The 14,663-nt window shown below is 53.9% G+C and overlaps 1 long non-coding RNA gene across 1 annotated transcript; it reads right to left on the bottom strand.

Moving 5' to 3' along the window:
• Nucleotides 1–6,428: 6,428 nt before the first annotated feature.
• On the bottom strand, nt 6,429–9,705 carry LOC123480607 (uncharacterized). Its single transcript, XR_006656690.2, has 3 exons — nt 9,339–9,705; nt 7,627–7,762; nt 6,429–7,422 (listed from the first exon to the last, which is right to left on the bottom strand). It is a non-coding gene; the product is annotated as an uncharacterized lncRNA (long non-coding RNA).
• Nucleotides 9,706–14,663: the final 4,958 nt, after the last annotated feature.

A 14,663-nucleotide genomic window follows, 5' to 3' on the forward strand; every position in this document is an offset into this window, starting at 1 on the left:
CCTCCGCACCGCCCCTACCCGCGGGCCGCGGCCGGCCGCCGGCGCAGCGCATCCTGGAACTTGTAGTACAGGCCGCCTGCCATCTACCTGCCGCAAGTGGCAGGAAGACTACGACGCCCAGAAGACCCTGCGGGCGCGCCCGCCCACCCGGACACCCCACCCCTCCCCCCTCCTCAGTAAAGCCCCCCTCCCTGTTTTTCAGCCCCCTCCCCCCCATACCCCATGGAGCTCAATCCTGGCCAACTCCAACGTATAGACGCAGCACGGAATAGGCCCCTGGGCCAGGGGGAGCGCCCCCAGTACCCAGCAACAAACTTAGCACGCGACGCGCCCCCCTTCTCCCCACGCCGGCTCCCCCCACCCTCAATGCAGCCCCGCTTCCCCTCCCCCGCTCTCCGCGCTCCTGGGAGCCCCGAAAAGCCATGCACCCGGGGTGGTGGGGGGAGGCGGTTGGCGCACAAGCCCATGCACTTCGCCCCCAATTCCCCATCCCGGGCGGCGCCCCCTCCCCGGGCTTGGGATCCAGGGCGCCTCGAGCCTCCAAGCAGCTGCCAACCACCCCCTCCTCTGAAACTTGCGGAACGTCCCTGGCTCCTCGGATCTCCCCTTCCCGAGAGGGCAGGGGTGGGCGCAGAGCCCCTGGCTTGTCCCCACCCTGTACTCTGTGCTGGGGGCCGCGCCTGGCGCTGACTTACCTCGCGGGGCCGGGCCGGGGCCGGGCCGGGCCGGGGCGCACGGGGCCGGGGCCCGGAGTTCGGACTAGGCTCCTCAGCCGCTCGCCTCCGGGGTCCGCGTCTCGCTCTCCCCCTCGCTCGCCCTCCCCTCGTCTCTCCCTCGCTCCGGCGGCGGCGGCGTCACTGCCCCTACAGTAACTGTACAGTACAGCCAAAGCCCCGTATGATGCTCGCGACTCCCTTCCTGGTTTCTCCGAGGGCAAGAGGGGTCCTCCCTTGTCTTAAAGGTGCCGCAGCCGCCGGCCCCCCCCCCCCGCGCCCAGCCCGCACCACCCCCCCCGGGCTTCGGAGGCCAGAACAGGCTCGGCAGGTCCCCTCTTGCCACGTCTCTGCCCTCCCGTGGGGTTTCGCCCGCTGCGCCGGGGAGACCGGGTTGTTATTAGGTTTTGTCAAGTTGGGGGGGGGTCCAGCCCGCCCCCAGCGTGCCCCCCCTCCTCTGACCTCTCCGCCCCACTGCGCGGCGCCGTGCCAGCTTGCCAGCTTATCTGGCCCCAGAGCTCCCCGGGGCGCGGGGGGAGCGGGGCCCCCGGGGTGGAGGGGGGTGGGGGCCTCCAGATAAACAGGCCCCCAGCCTCTGCGCAGGGGAGGGTGCGGGGGGAGGCGCGGGCTTTGCCCCCGACGCCTGGGGCGTGGCAGGCTGGCAGCGGGGGTGGGGAGGGCTGTGCGCACTGCTAGGACGGACACGGGCGTGGGTCGCGGCTGCCTCGGCAGCTGGGGTTGAGTGGGGGGCGCCAGGGTGGGGATTCTGGGCCGGCCCCTGGCCCTTCCCGGGCCTCGTTTTGCCCAACCGTAGAAGGGACCCGGGGCGGGCTTTTAGGTGACAGCTCGGGTCCGCCGGGCTCCCGGGTCCCTAAATGAAATAGTCAACCTGCCCGCCCGCGATTATATAAAGGAGTCGCCTCCGCCCGCTGCGCCAGAGGCGTAGCGGGGGAAAGGGTTGGCGAGGGGCGGGTTGGACGGTTGTTTTCCAGGCTTTCCGAGTTCCCCCACCCAACTGCGGGCTGCTGGGCGTAACAGGGACCCGGCACCGGACGCCTGGGTCCTGCGTGCCGCTCCCGAAAGGGTCTGCGTGGCTCCGGAGGGGCGGAGGTGGGGAGTGGGGAGGCGTTGGCTCAGCCAACTTTTTTTTTCCCTATTTCTCCCACTTCCTCCCCGGTCGTGGGAGAGGTCTGGAGGGGGATGGGGGAGGGATAGGAGGGGACAGCGGTGAGAACAGTCTGACCCGGCCCGGCCGCTGCCCACTACACACAGTAGGAGCCCGGGGAAGGGCTGGGTGTTGTGATCAGCAGCTTGGGGGGCTTCGGGCCTCAGTTTCCTTTTCCTCATTCCCTTGGACTGAGAGGGTTAGCACCTGCTCTATAGCTGCGTTTACTGAGCGCTTCTCAAGTGGCTGGCTCTGTCCGGGGTTCCTTTACCTCCATTCTAACATCTAATCGCATTATCATTATCATTAGTTATTATTATTAGTTATTAGCATTATTACCACCATTACCTTACAGGCAGGAAGCTTCCACTACCATAGGTGAAATGGATTCAATCTCTCCTTCTCTGACTTCAAATTTTCGTCCCCCACCCCACCCAGCACTTTATTGACTCTTCACACAACGTGTTAAAAAGCGCCTTTAAACTCCCAAATAGGTTGATATGGCTTTTGTAATAATTTGGCTTCAAGGGGAACCCCATGAGGCCCCCAAAGGAGAAGTAATAGCCCCGCGACTGGAAGCCTTAAACTAGCCCCAGTTAGGTGGGAAGGGACTGAGGGAGGGGCCAGCGGATACAGGGAGAGGGTGGAACTGAAGGACTTTGCTCTAACGACCCTGCCTGGCATGTAAGTCCTGCTTCCTTCCTTAAACCACCCTGCTGTCACCCTTGGGAGTAAAAGGGCCAAGTAGAAACACTGTTTGCAGGTCTCAGGATTGTGCTTGGACTCCTGCAGATAACCCCAGCTCAGGCTTTAGTCCCAAATGGTCTTACTCCCCTGCTACAAGCTCTTAGGAATGGGTCAGTTACCCCCGGACCGCCACCCAACCTCAGGTGTCTTGCGTTGGTTCTCCACATTTGATAACCTGACTCAGAAACAGGAGGGAACTCCTGGGTAAAATTGGCATTGAATCCTCATTACACCCTGGGGAAAAAGCAGGGGTCCTGTGATTTCTACCTTACATTTGAGGAAACTGAGGCCCAGAGAGGGAGCATGAGCAAGGATGTAGAAGCCTGAATTTACCTGGCTCTGTACCCTGCTAGGGGCTTGGGGGTGTGTCCTTCAGGAAAGGCCAGGGTGGCATACCTCTACCTCTACTCCATGCCCACTCCTGCCCAGGCAGTTAAAACACAATGAGGGAGGGAGGCAAAGATTTGTCCTGACACCCACACCTCAGTCCCTACTCACCCCGCTCACAAAAAAAAAAAAAAAAAAAATCAAGTGGATACTATTTTAAAACCTAGTAAAGTATAAAAGATTGATTTACTGTGTGACCTAGGGCAGGTTACTTAGCCTCTCTGATTCTCAGTCTTTTGGAGAGAGTAATGGTAGAGACTTCCTAGGGTTGTGACAAGGGAGAAACAAGATGGTACATGTAACATACTTAAATAGCATGGTACCTACAGGAGGGAAGTCCTCAATACATAATAGATATGATTATGTTGTCGTTATTATTACTATTATTATCTGAGCAGAGATGAAACCAACATCTCCAAAGGTGAAAAATTCACACACACCCAAGGCATTTTGACCTCATCAGCAGACCCTATAAGATGCTTGGCTAAAGGTTCCTGGAATGTGTCAGGACCAGCTCCATCTTAGCAATAAAGCAATATAAAAATTGACAACCACTTGACATTTGTCTCCAAACAGACTTATTCCAGGGTGAGTAGTAACTCCAGTTCTCATTTGCTGAGTTCCACTTTTGCGTGTTACTTTAGTCCATTCGTGTAGCACGGGTTATCATCCCTGATGTACAAATGAAGACACGGAGGCTCAGAGAGAATAAATAACCAAAGACACACAGCATTCAAGTAGAAGAATTTGCATTCAAGTTATGTTGGCTGTGTTAATAATATTTTTATTACTTTATAAAGATTTTATTTATTTATTTTTAGAGAGAGAGGAAGGGAGGGAGAAAGAGAGGGAGAGAAACATCAATGTGTGGTTGCTTGTTGCACGCCCCCTACTGGGCGCCTGGCCAAAAACCCAGGCATGTGCCCTGAGTGGGAATTGAACCCGAAACCCTTTGCTTCGGAGACCCATGCTCAGTCCACTGAGCTACACCAGCTAGGGCACAACCAAAATTTTTTAAATGGGCAAAGGATTTGAATAGACTTTTCTTCCCAAAAATGCAGGAGGCCAATAAACCTCATAAAAAGTTGCCCAACATCCTCAGTCATTAGGGAAATGCAAATCAAACCAGGAGACATGACTTCTACCCTACTAAGACAGCTGGAACAAAAAAGATAGACCCTAACAAGTGTTGGTGAGGACGGGGAGGAGCTGGAGCCCTTGCACACAGCAGGTCCTGTGGAAAACAGTCTGGCGGTTCCTCAAAAGGTGAAACCTGGAATGATCGTCTAACCCCGCAATTCCACTCCTAGGTGTCCACCCAAGAGAAATGAAGACATTTGTCTGCACAAAGCCTACATAAGGAACATGTATAAAGGACTCATGGACAAAGACAACGGGGAGGGATGGGTAGGGCGGTGGAGAGTAATGGGGGGTAAAATGGGGACAACTGTAATTGAACAACAATAAAAAGAAAGAACAATGCTTTCTACTTGACTGTCGGTAACAGTACTATTTACAATAGCCAAAAATGAGAAACAATCCAAATGTCTGTTCATCAACGAACGAATATATAAACAGAAGGTGGTCCATCTGCACACTGGAATATTACTCCGCCATGAAAAGGAACGAAGCTCTGACACTCACTACAACATGGGTGGACCTTGAACACATGGTGCTCAGTGAGAGAAACCAGACAGAAAAGCCACACAGTATGTGATGCCATTTATGTGACATGTCCAGAACAGGCCCATCCACAGAGACAGGAAGTGGGTCAGGGGTTGCTAGGACGCTGGGAGGCGTTGGGAGGGGAAATGGGGTGGCTGCTATTGATCACGAATGTACTTTTGGGGTGATAAAGATGTTCTGATGTGAGATGGCGGTGAGGGTTGCACAGCGTTGTGAACCCACTGCGCACCTCTGAATTGGACACTTTAAAATGGTGGGCTGCACAGCGTGCAGATTAGATCTCAATTAAACATTCTGTGAAACATCACTACTTTTTGACTGAGGAACATTTTGCAGCTTACAGCACTCATATCTTCACTGTCTCATTTAATTTTCAAAATGCCGAAGCTATTTTAAGAGAATGAGTCTAAGTTACTACAGAGGATCACACAGATGCTGGCGATGAAGGTAGGTCTGAAACCCAGGTCTCCTGAGGTGGGTGTGTTCGCTGCACACACACACAGTCCTGCTTTTGTCCTCCAGCCTGCTGTCAGAATCCTGAAGACGAGGGTAGTTGTTAAAGGTTTTGTTCCTGGCTGGTGTGGCTCAGTGAATTGAGCACAGGCTGCGAGTCAAAGGATTGCCAGTTCGATTCCCCATCAGGGCACATGCCCGGGTTGTGGACCAGGTCCCCACCGGAGAGGCAACCACACACTGATGTTTCTCTCCCTTTCTTTCTCCCTCCCTTCCCCTCTCTCTAAAAATAAAAATTAAAAAAAAATACTTTAAAAAAATAAAGTTTTCAAACTTCTTGGATGATCCAGGCTGACTTCCCGAGAGTCTCTCCCTCTTGGAGGGATGACCTGGAAGGGACGCCCAGTGATCTCTGGGCAAGAGAGAGTTCACATTGCTCCAGACCTGGGGCTCCCAGCTGAGTTTACAGGGGGGACCCTGCTATTTTCCATCTCAGACTTCATCACCTCCACAGTCTAAGAACTTTCAATGCTCCCATACATGCTGGTGTTTCTTAAAACCAGTTCTTTTGTTCTAATCCTGCCACCCAGGTTCCTCTCCGGGTCCAGACCTCAGTGGCTGGTGCCATATCCCCTTCTCATGCTTACAAAGCAGCCACAGAACAAGGGTAAAGTGTCCTTGAGCACTTGGACCCAACGTCTTTAGGTTTTTCAATGGGTATTGACAGTTCTCTCAACCGTGACTGGAGAGGAGAGGGGGAAAGGGGCCTCTTCTGGCTGCTGTGGATGAAGTTGGGGCTAAAGGTCCAGGGGGCTCACTGCTCAAGGAGTTAAAAGCGTTGGTACAAGGGCCTGGGGAATCCTGGTTCATTGGTATTCCTGGAGGAAGTTCGGAGAAAGGGAGCTGGGGGTAAGTGTTCCAGTTTTGAAAAAGGGAGGGACACAGGCGGGTTCTAGAACCCATATATAACTGAGCTTGATGTGGACCCCATGATCATTCTAGAACATTCTGTTCAGCAGTTGGTCTGGCTAGAAGTTGGTCTGTGCACCTCCTATAGGTCCCTGATCTTGAGCTTACAGTCCAGTGGAGGATAAAGATAATAAGCGAAGAGACAAATAAAATAATTTCGGACAATTATCAGTGAGTGCAATGAAGGCAGTTAACCAGAGGAACTGAACAGACAGTGAGCAGGGACTGGAGACTGTTTTTTTTTTTTTCATTTTTTAAATTTTTTTAATGAACATGTGTCAAAAGATTTTATCTCACTCACTCAATATTTATTTATTAATGAGGGAACCCGTAAGATGCTACAGCAGGTTCAAAGGAAAATTCTAAGAACATATATAGGCAAATAAGAAATGCTGGAATGAATTTACAAACAGAAGCAAAAGGTGACTGGGCACAGTCCATCTGCATTTCTGTGGGCAAGAATGATGGCCATTGTTACCATTTTTCTACAAGGCACCGTTGACAAGTGGCTCAGAGATCCCACAGAATCAGACATCTAGTTTTGTCTAGGGGCTAGTTCTTTTTTTAAAAAACAAATGGTCCCCAGGGACAATTCTTCAAGGAGCTGGTATTTGAGCAGAGACCTGAATGAGAGTCTGTGGACAGGTTCCAGGTATGGGGAGCCAGGAGGGTAAAAGCCTGGAGGTGGGACTGACCTTAGATGGAAAATCAGTCAGGAGGCCAGTGTGGCTGCAGCAGGGGACTCAGAGGGCGGTGCATGGGCAGCTGTAGGCCTGGTAAGTGCTTCGGACATTTTTTGAAGTGTCATGGCGTCAGCCTTGAAAAGGATGGACTCACTGACACAACGTGGATGAGCCTTGAGGACGTCACGCTCAGTGAGATAAGCCCGTCACAGGGCAGACACTGTGTGATCCCACTCACAGGAGGTCCCTGGAAGAGTCAGATCCATAGAGACAGGAAGGAGATGGTGGGAGCCAGGGGCTGGGGGAGGGGGTGGGAGTGTTTCATGGGGGCAGAGTGTCAGTTTGGGAAGATGAGAAAGTCCTGGAGACAGACAGTGGGGATGGCTGCACGACAACGTGAGTGGCCTTAATGCCCACGAATGGTGCATGGAAGAATGGGTAAGCCCTGACCGGTGTGGCTCAGTTGGTCAGGTGTTGTCCCCCAAAGCGAAAGTTCTCTCGTTTGACTTCTGGTCAGGGCACAGGGCTGGGCTGTGGGGCCGGTGTCCGGTCGGGACGTGTGCAAGAGGGAGCTGATCCATGATCTCCCACACTTCTCTCCTCTCTTTTTCCCTCTCTACTAAAAAAAAATAATAAGTAAATAAAATCTTTTAAAAATGGTTAAGATGGTGAATTTTATGTATAATTTACCACAATAAAAAAATCAGGGCTCTAATTATTTTTTTTAAGACTAAAAGAAAAGAGAAAAGAGACTACATCAGGTTGGTATTTTTTCCTTGGCCAGTGAAGGCGTCAGGAAGAAAGGAACATGCAGATTACCTACCACTCACAGCTACAGAAGCAAGCGGCTGTCCGCTCAGCCTCTGGCGTCAGACCCTTCAACTCCTGTTGTGACCACTTACAGGTGAATCACTGATTTTGTAGGCAGGAACTCTGCAGGTGGGAGATGTCCAATAAACCTGGAATTTGTGCACAGGTACAAAGGAGGCCAGGTGAGTTGCCGGAAGCCCCTCTGATTTTCCTTTTGGTAGAAACCTCCTCCCATTCAGGCCCCTCCCAGATCCTGGGGCTCTTTCCAAAATGTGCTCTCAGGCAGAGCCAGCATACCCTGGGGTGGCCAAACCAGGTGTGCAAGTATTGAAATCCTTCAGTGCTCCTTGGCAAATTGCAGCTGTACAGAGCAGCTGAGTGCCACCCGGAGCCCTACCCTGGGACACCCTGTGAGCATCCCAGGAGAAATATTCTCTGAGCAGCAGACACTTTCCGCAGCCTCTGAACTTACAGCGATTGGGTCGATGCCTGGTCTACCTGGGGGCTGGCGCACCTCACTTCAGAGGCTACTTAGGCTTGTCCAGAAGGTGGAAGAAGGCAGAGCTATTCTGGTGCAGCGGCCGCCCTTGACTGTAACCACAGCTCAGAATTCCCACCCGTGAAATGGGCTCTTCCAGCCTGAAGCTAGCAGTACCCATCCAGTTCCGGCCCCTCTCTCCATCTTTGCACTGTAGTCTGGGACACCCCCCCGCAACACACACACACTTCCAGGAAGGACAACGGCTCCCAGGGGTCTCTTAGAACCTCAGGTGGAGTGCTCCAAAGGTAGGGGGGTCAGCCTGCCTACCTTTGGGACCTGGCTCAGAGCTCTGTCCCCAATACAATCTCTGTGACTGGACCCCACACTACAGGAATTTGCTTAGGGCAGTGGGTTGTCAGGACTGGGGGTGCTCCTGGCATCAAGTGGATGGAGGTCAGGGATGTTGCTCAACACCCCACAGTGCCCAGAATGGCCCCACCCCAGAGAATGATCTGGTCTCAAACTTCCAAAGGAGAACTCTGGCATGAGTCTAACTTCAATCCTGCCTGCTGCAAACCATGCCTGCTTGCTTCCTCCCTCTCTGTGCTCTGCAGAGCAAGAAAACTGCTGCTTGGGGGCCTCTGCACAACCCAGCACTGGAGCCATCGGGCTGCCTTCCCCATCCCTCCCCCCGCCCCAGTGGCCTGTCTCCACTCTAGAGGGACCTTGGCTTGACATCTGTGCAGTGGGCCCTTACAGCCTGAGGCTGGGGAACCAGTAGAGATGGCCCCTGGTGTCTTCACCCAGAGAGACCCCGCATGAACAAGGCCAGCACCATCCCATTGCTGTTCATAAGACAGCATATTCCGGTGACACGCAGGATGGTGGGGACCCACAACCGGGAAAGGCAGTGGGAGAAACGGAAGGGGGAATGTGGAAGCGTTTCTGGTCTGACAGACCTGCCCCTTGGTCCTTTCTTTGTTCCTAAACCACAGAAATTTAAAAAGCAACTCCTCCTTCCCTCCCTCCATCCCACTGCCTGCCACGTGGGCTGTCCAGAGGAGTCCACGCTCTCGCTCTCTCCTGCTCTTTCCCCCTCTGCAGGCCGGCTGCTGCCAGGCAAGTAGCTTCAGTTTCACTTTGGTGTCACCGGTTTCACTTTCAGGCCCAGGAGAGAAAGAAGAAGGGGGGGGGCAGGCTGTGTCAGGTGCAGGCTCCACCCCAGTCCCCTTAGGGCCACTTACTTCCTTTCCTGACCTTCCTCTGGCTTGGGCATTCATGGAGTCAAGGTCAAGTTCACTCTGCATGCCGTTGGTCGGGGCAAATAACCTCTTGGCTCTGGGCTCCTTTTCCTGTGCTCCATGCCCCTCATATAAGTGGAGCTGAGAATCATGCAGAGGTGCTGGGAAGATCAAAGTCTTGCTAACCAGGGCCAGAGAATGTCAAGAACAGTCCCACAATGTCCCCAGTGGAAGGGGGAGGAGCAAGGTCCAAGGCAGAACAGGATGTCAGCTGCGTTTACCCAGCGAGGGACCCTTGGCCTAGAAACCACCAGGAAGGAGCTTCATGTGGCCTGAGTCTAGGGCCTGGGTTCCAGTGACAGTGTACCCTGAGGCCGCCTGCCATGGCTTGGGGCTCTGTGGTCTGGCAGACCCAGGCTGGAAGCCCAGCTGCTCTGCCAGCTTTCCAGCACACCTGCTTGTCTCTGGGACTCAAGTGTTTTCACCTGTGTAATGGGTGGGGTCTTGCTCCCCTGCCCCACCCCACCCGGGCCCTACAGGATGGGGGTCCACAGCCTGATAGACCCACTGCCATCTAAGCCTGCCTGAGAGCCACTTAAGGGCAGGAACCAGGCCCATTCATGTCTCTCCGAAGCACCTGGCTCAGGACCTGATTAAGGACTAGCCAGACAGGACTGGGGAGTTACCCTGAGGATGTCAGTCACAGCTCCTGGGGGACAGTGAGTGTGTGTACATGAGAGGGTAGTTTTTTTTTTTTATAATACCTTTCTTGAGATATCATTCCCATACTAGACAGTTCACACACTTAACGTTTGCAATCCAGTGGTTTTTAGCCCATTCACAGAATTGCATAGCCATTGCCACTATCTAATTCCAGAATATTCTCATCACCCCGAAAGAAGCCCTATCCCCATCAGCAGTCACTCCCAGTCCCCCCTCCACAGCTCCTGGCAACCTGGAATCCATTTCCTGTCTCCATGGATGTGCCTGTCCCGGACATGTCACATGAATGGAACCACACACCGTGTGTCCTTCTGTGTCTGACTTCTCTCCCTGAGTATCATGTGTTCAAGGCCCATCTGCGCTGTAGCGAGTGTCAGAGCTCCACTCCTTTTCATGGCTGAGTGATGTTCCAGTGTGTGGACGTTTTGTTCATTCATTCATCCGCTGATGGACACTTGGGTTGTTTCCAGTTTTGGCTACTGTGAATCATGCTGCTGTGCGGGCAGGCTTTAAGGTAACAAAAACAGGTGTTGATCCCTGCACATCCGCTCACAGAATGATGTATGGTATTTTCCGGGGGCAAGAGGCAGCATGGCACCAGACTCTCAGAGTCTCTGCTGGGCTCGGGGGAAACCCTATCCCCACTTCCAGCCAGGTTGGCCCAATTGCGAACCTGGGAATTCCAAACACAAGACTGAGAGGCTTCCAGAAGCTCCACGGAAGGACCAGTAGGGCTGGGAACTCAGCTCTGGAAAATGGCCCCACCCCTTTAAAGAGGAGGATCGCTGGTCTGGGGGTGGGCAGGCCAAAGGGAGAAGAGGGGAGGAGAAGGAAGGGGAGGGAACAGATGAGAAAATAGGGGAAGGGAGAGGAGAGACTGGGAGGGGAAGGAGGGCAGGGGAGAGGCTGCCTCCATAACCCAGGTGGGCGGGAGGCCTCCCCGCACCTGTGCCTCCCGCCTCCCCTTGGGCGGGGAGCCCCCTGGGCAGGGGAGGAGAAAGGGGAGTCGCACAGGATCCACTGCCGTCACCCCAGAGTCACTTCCTGCTCTTTAATGTGAGGGTGAAGACAGGAGACAGTGCACCTCGGAGTTTAGGCATCCCTCCCGCCCGTGGGAGGTGGGACCGCCCCAGCCCCGCCCCCACGGAGCTTCACCCCACCCCGCCCCCAACTTGGGACCTCAGGCCACATCCTTGCTAACTCATCTCCTTGCCCCGGGGCGCTGAGCATCCCGGCATAGTCCCCTCCCCTTTGCGGGCCAGCTCGCCCCCTCCTCCAGCTCAGCTCCAGGTGCCGGTGCAGTCCCTGGAGGAGACTAAATCCAGCCTCTCCTGTGCTCACTGGCCATTTGTATGTGGCGTTCAGGGAGATGCCCGTTAACATCCAGTGCCCACTTTCTAATTGGGGCTGCTGTCTCTTGGTTGCCAGGTCCTCCCAAACAGGATTTGCAAGTATTTTCTCACTGTGTGGGGTGTCTTTTCACTCTCTTGTTTTTTTTTTTCCCCCAAAGATTTTATTTATTTATTTTTAGAGGGGAAGGGAGGGAGAGAGAGAGGGAGAGCAACATTGATGTGCGAGAGACACATCCATCAGTTGCCTCTCATAAGCCCCTAGCTGGCCACCTGGCCCACAACCCAGGCATGTGCCCTGATTGGGAATTGAACTGGTGACCTTTCAGTTCGCAGACTGGCACTCAATCCACTGAGCCACACCAGTCAGGGCACACCCAAGTTTTACATTTTGACTAAGTCCAAGTTCACCATTTTTTTCATTTGCTGCTTGTGCCTCTGTTGAAGAACCACTGCCAAGTTTAAGGCCGTGAGACTAAGACTATGGGGGACAGTTAGAGCAGCAGCTGTGATGAGGGTTTATTGTGGAGGTCTGGCAGCCCTTGGCAGTCCGAGGGGGAGAACGTATGTCCTGAGCCTGAGGTCTGAGCAGGAGTTGGGGTGGAATGCAAGAGAGTACCTTCTAGAACTGGGAATAGCAGGTGCAAAGACAGCAAGGCAAGAGTAAGTGAACAACTTGTACCTCCCCCTCCCTCTCCTTCTCCCTAAGGACCCCTGGGCAGCCCCTACCCCACCCTGGGTCCCCACGGAAGTGGGAGGAGATCTGAGTAAGGGGTGGAGGCTATTACTGGGAGGACAGCAGATGCCAGCTATCCCCTTTAGTCTGTGATAACCTCTTTGGCAGAGCAGGGAGCTGATGCCCATAGGGGCGTGACTTCCCTAAAGCTGCAGAGCCAGGGGGTGCCTGCGAAGCTAGTCCAGGCAGTCTAGCTCCTGCTGCCTGGGGTGGGTATCATGGGGGAGGAGACAAGGCTCATGGCCTCTCTCTGATTCTCCAGGTGCTTCTCTGTGGGCCTCCCTCTGTCCCTTGGGAAGCCCAGGTAGAAACCTGAAACTCAGGCCTCTGTTCAGGCTACTGTGAGGTCCAGGCCTCTCTTCCAACCTCCTTCCCCCTCCAGAGCCTCCTTGTTGTTTCCATGGGGATTGCAGAACAAGCGGGTCCTCCACCTACCTGGCCTGTGGCTCATACACCTGGTCAGCTATCAGCCCAGAGGGGCAGGGTGGGGGGCCGGAGGCCCCGCTGGCTTCGGACTCCCTTCCCCTTCCTCACACCCACTCTGCCTCAAACCCAGCTTTCTGGGAAACTCTGTCACAGCTTCCTCTGAACTCTGTTAACCTGCGAGTGCAGAGAAGGGGAGGGAGGCCCAGTTCTGCCTCCCCGACCTAAGGCTTCCTGTCCTGCTCAGCACACACCTCCTTCCCAGTGGCTCGCTGAGCGCAGTCTCCCAACTGCCCACCTTGGGGAAGACTCTGGGCCCTCCCTGCCCACACCCTCCTGCCACACGGTGTCCTAGGCTCTAGACACAGAAAGCCCAGTGGCTTCGAGCAGGGCTGCCCCAGACACACACAAGCCAGGGTCTGACTTCCGCCGCTGGGTGACTGTGACCTCCTACAGCATCACATTTGAAAAGGCCTTTGGCCTAAACCAGGCATTCTCTCCTGAGCACGTGGGCAGCAGGCCGGGCCATTTCCTATACAGGGCTGTCCTGGGCACTGTGGGCTGTTGAGCAGCATCCCTGGCCCCCACCCACCTGATGCCAGGAGCACCCCAAGTTGTGACAGCCACAGATGTCCCCAGTCATCACCCAGTGCCCCTGGGTTGAGGTGGTGGGGTTTATCACCATTGAGACCCTGCGGGCTAACAACAGCTGGGAGGAGACAGTGCAGAAAGGACGCACATGTGGCCATGTGTATCACTGCAGATGTGGTGGGTCCAAACTGAGATGTACTGTGAGGGCAAAACCTCGTATTATGGACTTCATAAAAGAGAGAAATAATAGTCCTGGCTGGGGTGGCTCAGTGGGTTGAGCACCAGCCTCTGAGCCAAGGGGCTGCTGGTTCGATTCCCAGTCAGGGCACATGCCTGGGTTGCAGGCCAGGCCCCAAGTAGGGGGCACTTGAGAGGCAACCACACATTGATGTTTCTCTCCCTGTCTCTTCTGCCTCCCTTCCGCTCTCTCTAAAATTAAATAAAATCTTTATTAAAAAGGTGAGAACTTATTTTTTAAAATAAATTCCATAGTAGTTTTCATATTGATTACAGGGTAAAAGTGGTAATATCTTGGCTCTGTTGGGTTAAATAAAGCACACCATCAAATTACCTTCACCTGCTTCTTTCCCCGCTGTAACTGCAGCTGCCAGAAAATTCAAATTGCTGAGACCCCTGCCTAGAATCAGCCTGCTGGTTCTGCAGCCCTTCTTTCTCGTGATTTCCCGCCCCCACCCAGCCCTGCCCTGTAACATTTGTTGTGCTCACAGAAGAAAATGCAACCCATCCAGGGGCTGGGCTGAACTGGTCTGAGAATTCCACAGGGTGAAGGTGGTGGTGGGGGTGGGGGTCACTTAATAAATCAACTATTTGGATAGATCGGCCCCGTCACATCTAATGAGGAGTGATCAGTCCTACCGTGGACCACCACCGGGCTGTCGCAGTGACTACTCATGGCTGCAAGACACAAACACCACAGAAAGGAACCGTGTGGGGACACAGGGGCAGCACATGGTCATGGAAAGCGCTGCTGAGCTGCCCTGTCTCGTATCAACAACACACTTGAGATTTTCTCTTTGCAAACCAAGTACCAAAACCCCCATGTAAAACTACAGAATGAACAAAAGAACACCCATTGTGCAAGACTCTAAAGCTCAGCAATGTTTCCTGTTTTTTTACTTTTGGACAGAGGCCACACAGAGGGGTGCCAAGGGTCCCAGGTGTCGCCATGTCCACACACCTTCCCTAACATGGTGGTTGTGTCATCTCTCGTACTTGGCTGTCCCAGGGTTTTTATTTTATTTTTAAAGATCTTATTTATTTTTAGAGAGGGGAAGGGAGGAAGAGAGGAAGAGAAACATCAATGTGTGGTTGCCTCTTGTGTGCCCCACACTGGGGACCTGGCCTGAAACCAAGGCATGTGCCCTGCCTGGGAATCGAACCAGCAACCCTTTGGTTTACAGGTTGGCGCTCAGTCCACTGAGCCACACTAGCCAGGGATGTCCCAGGTTTTTAAAGAACAGCCATGAGAAACCTCAACACAGGCAT

This window comes from Desmodus rotundus, chromosome 9 (genome assembly GCF_022682495.2).
Source record: "Desmodus rotundus isolate HL8 chromosome 9, HLdesRot8A.1, whole genome shotgun sequence".
NCBI classification, from domain to species: domain Eukaryota; kingdom Metazoa; phylum Chordata; class Mammalia; order Chiroptera; family Phyllostomidae; genus Desmodus; species Desmodus rotundus.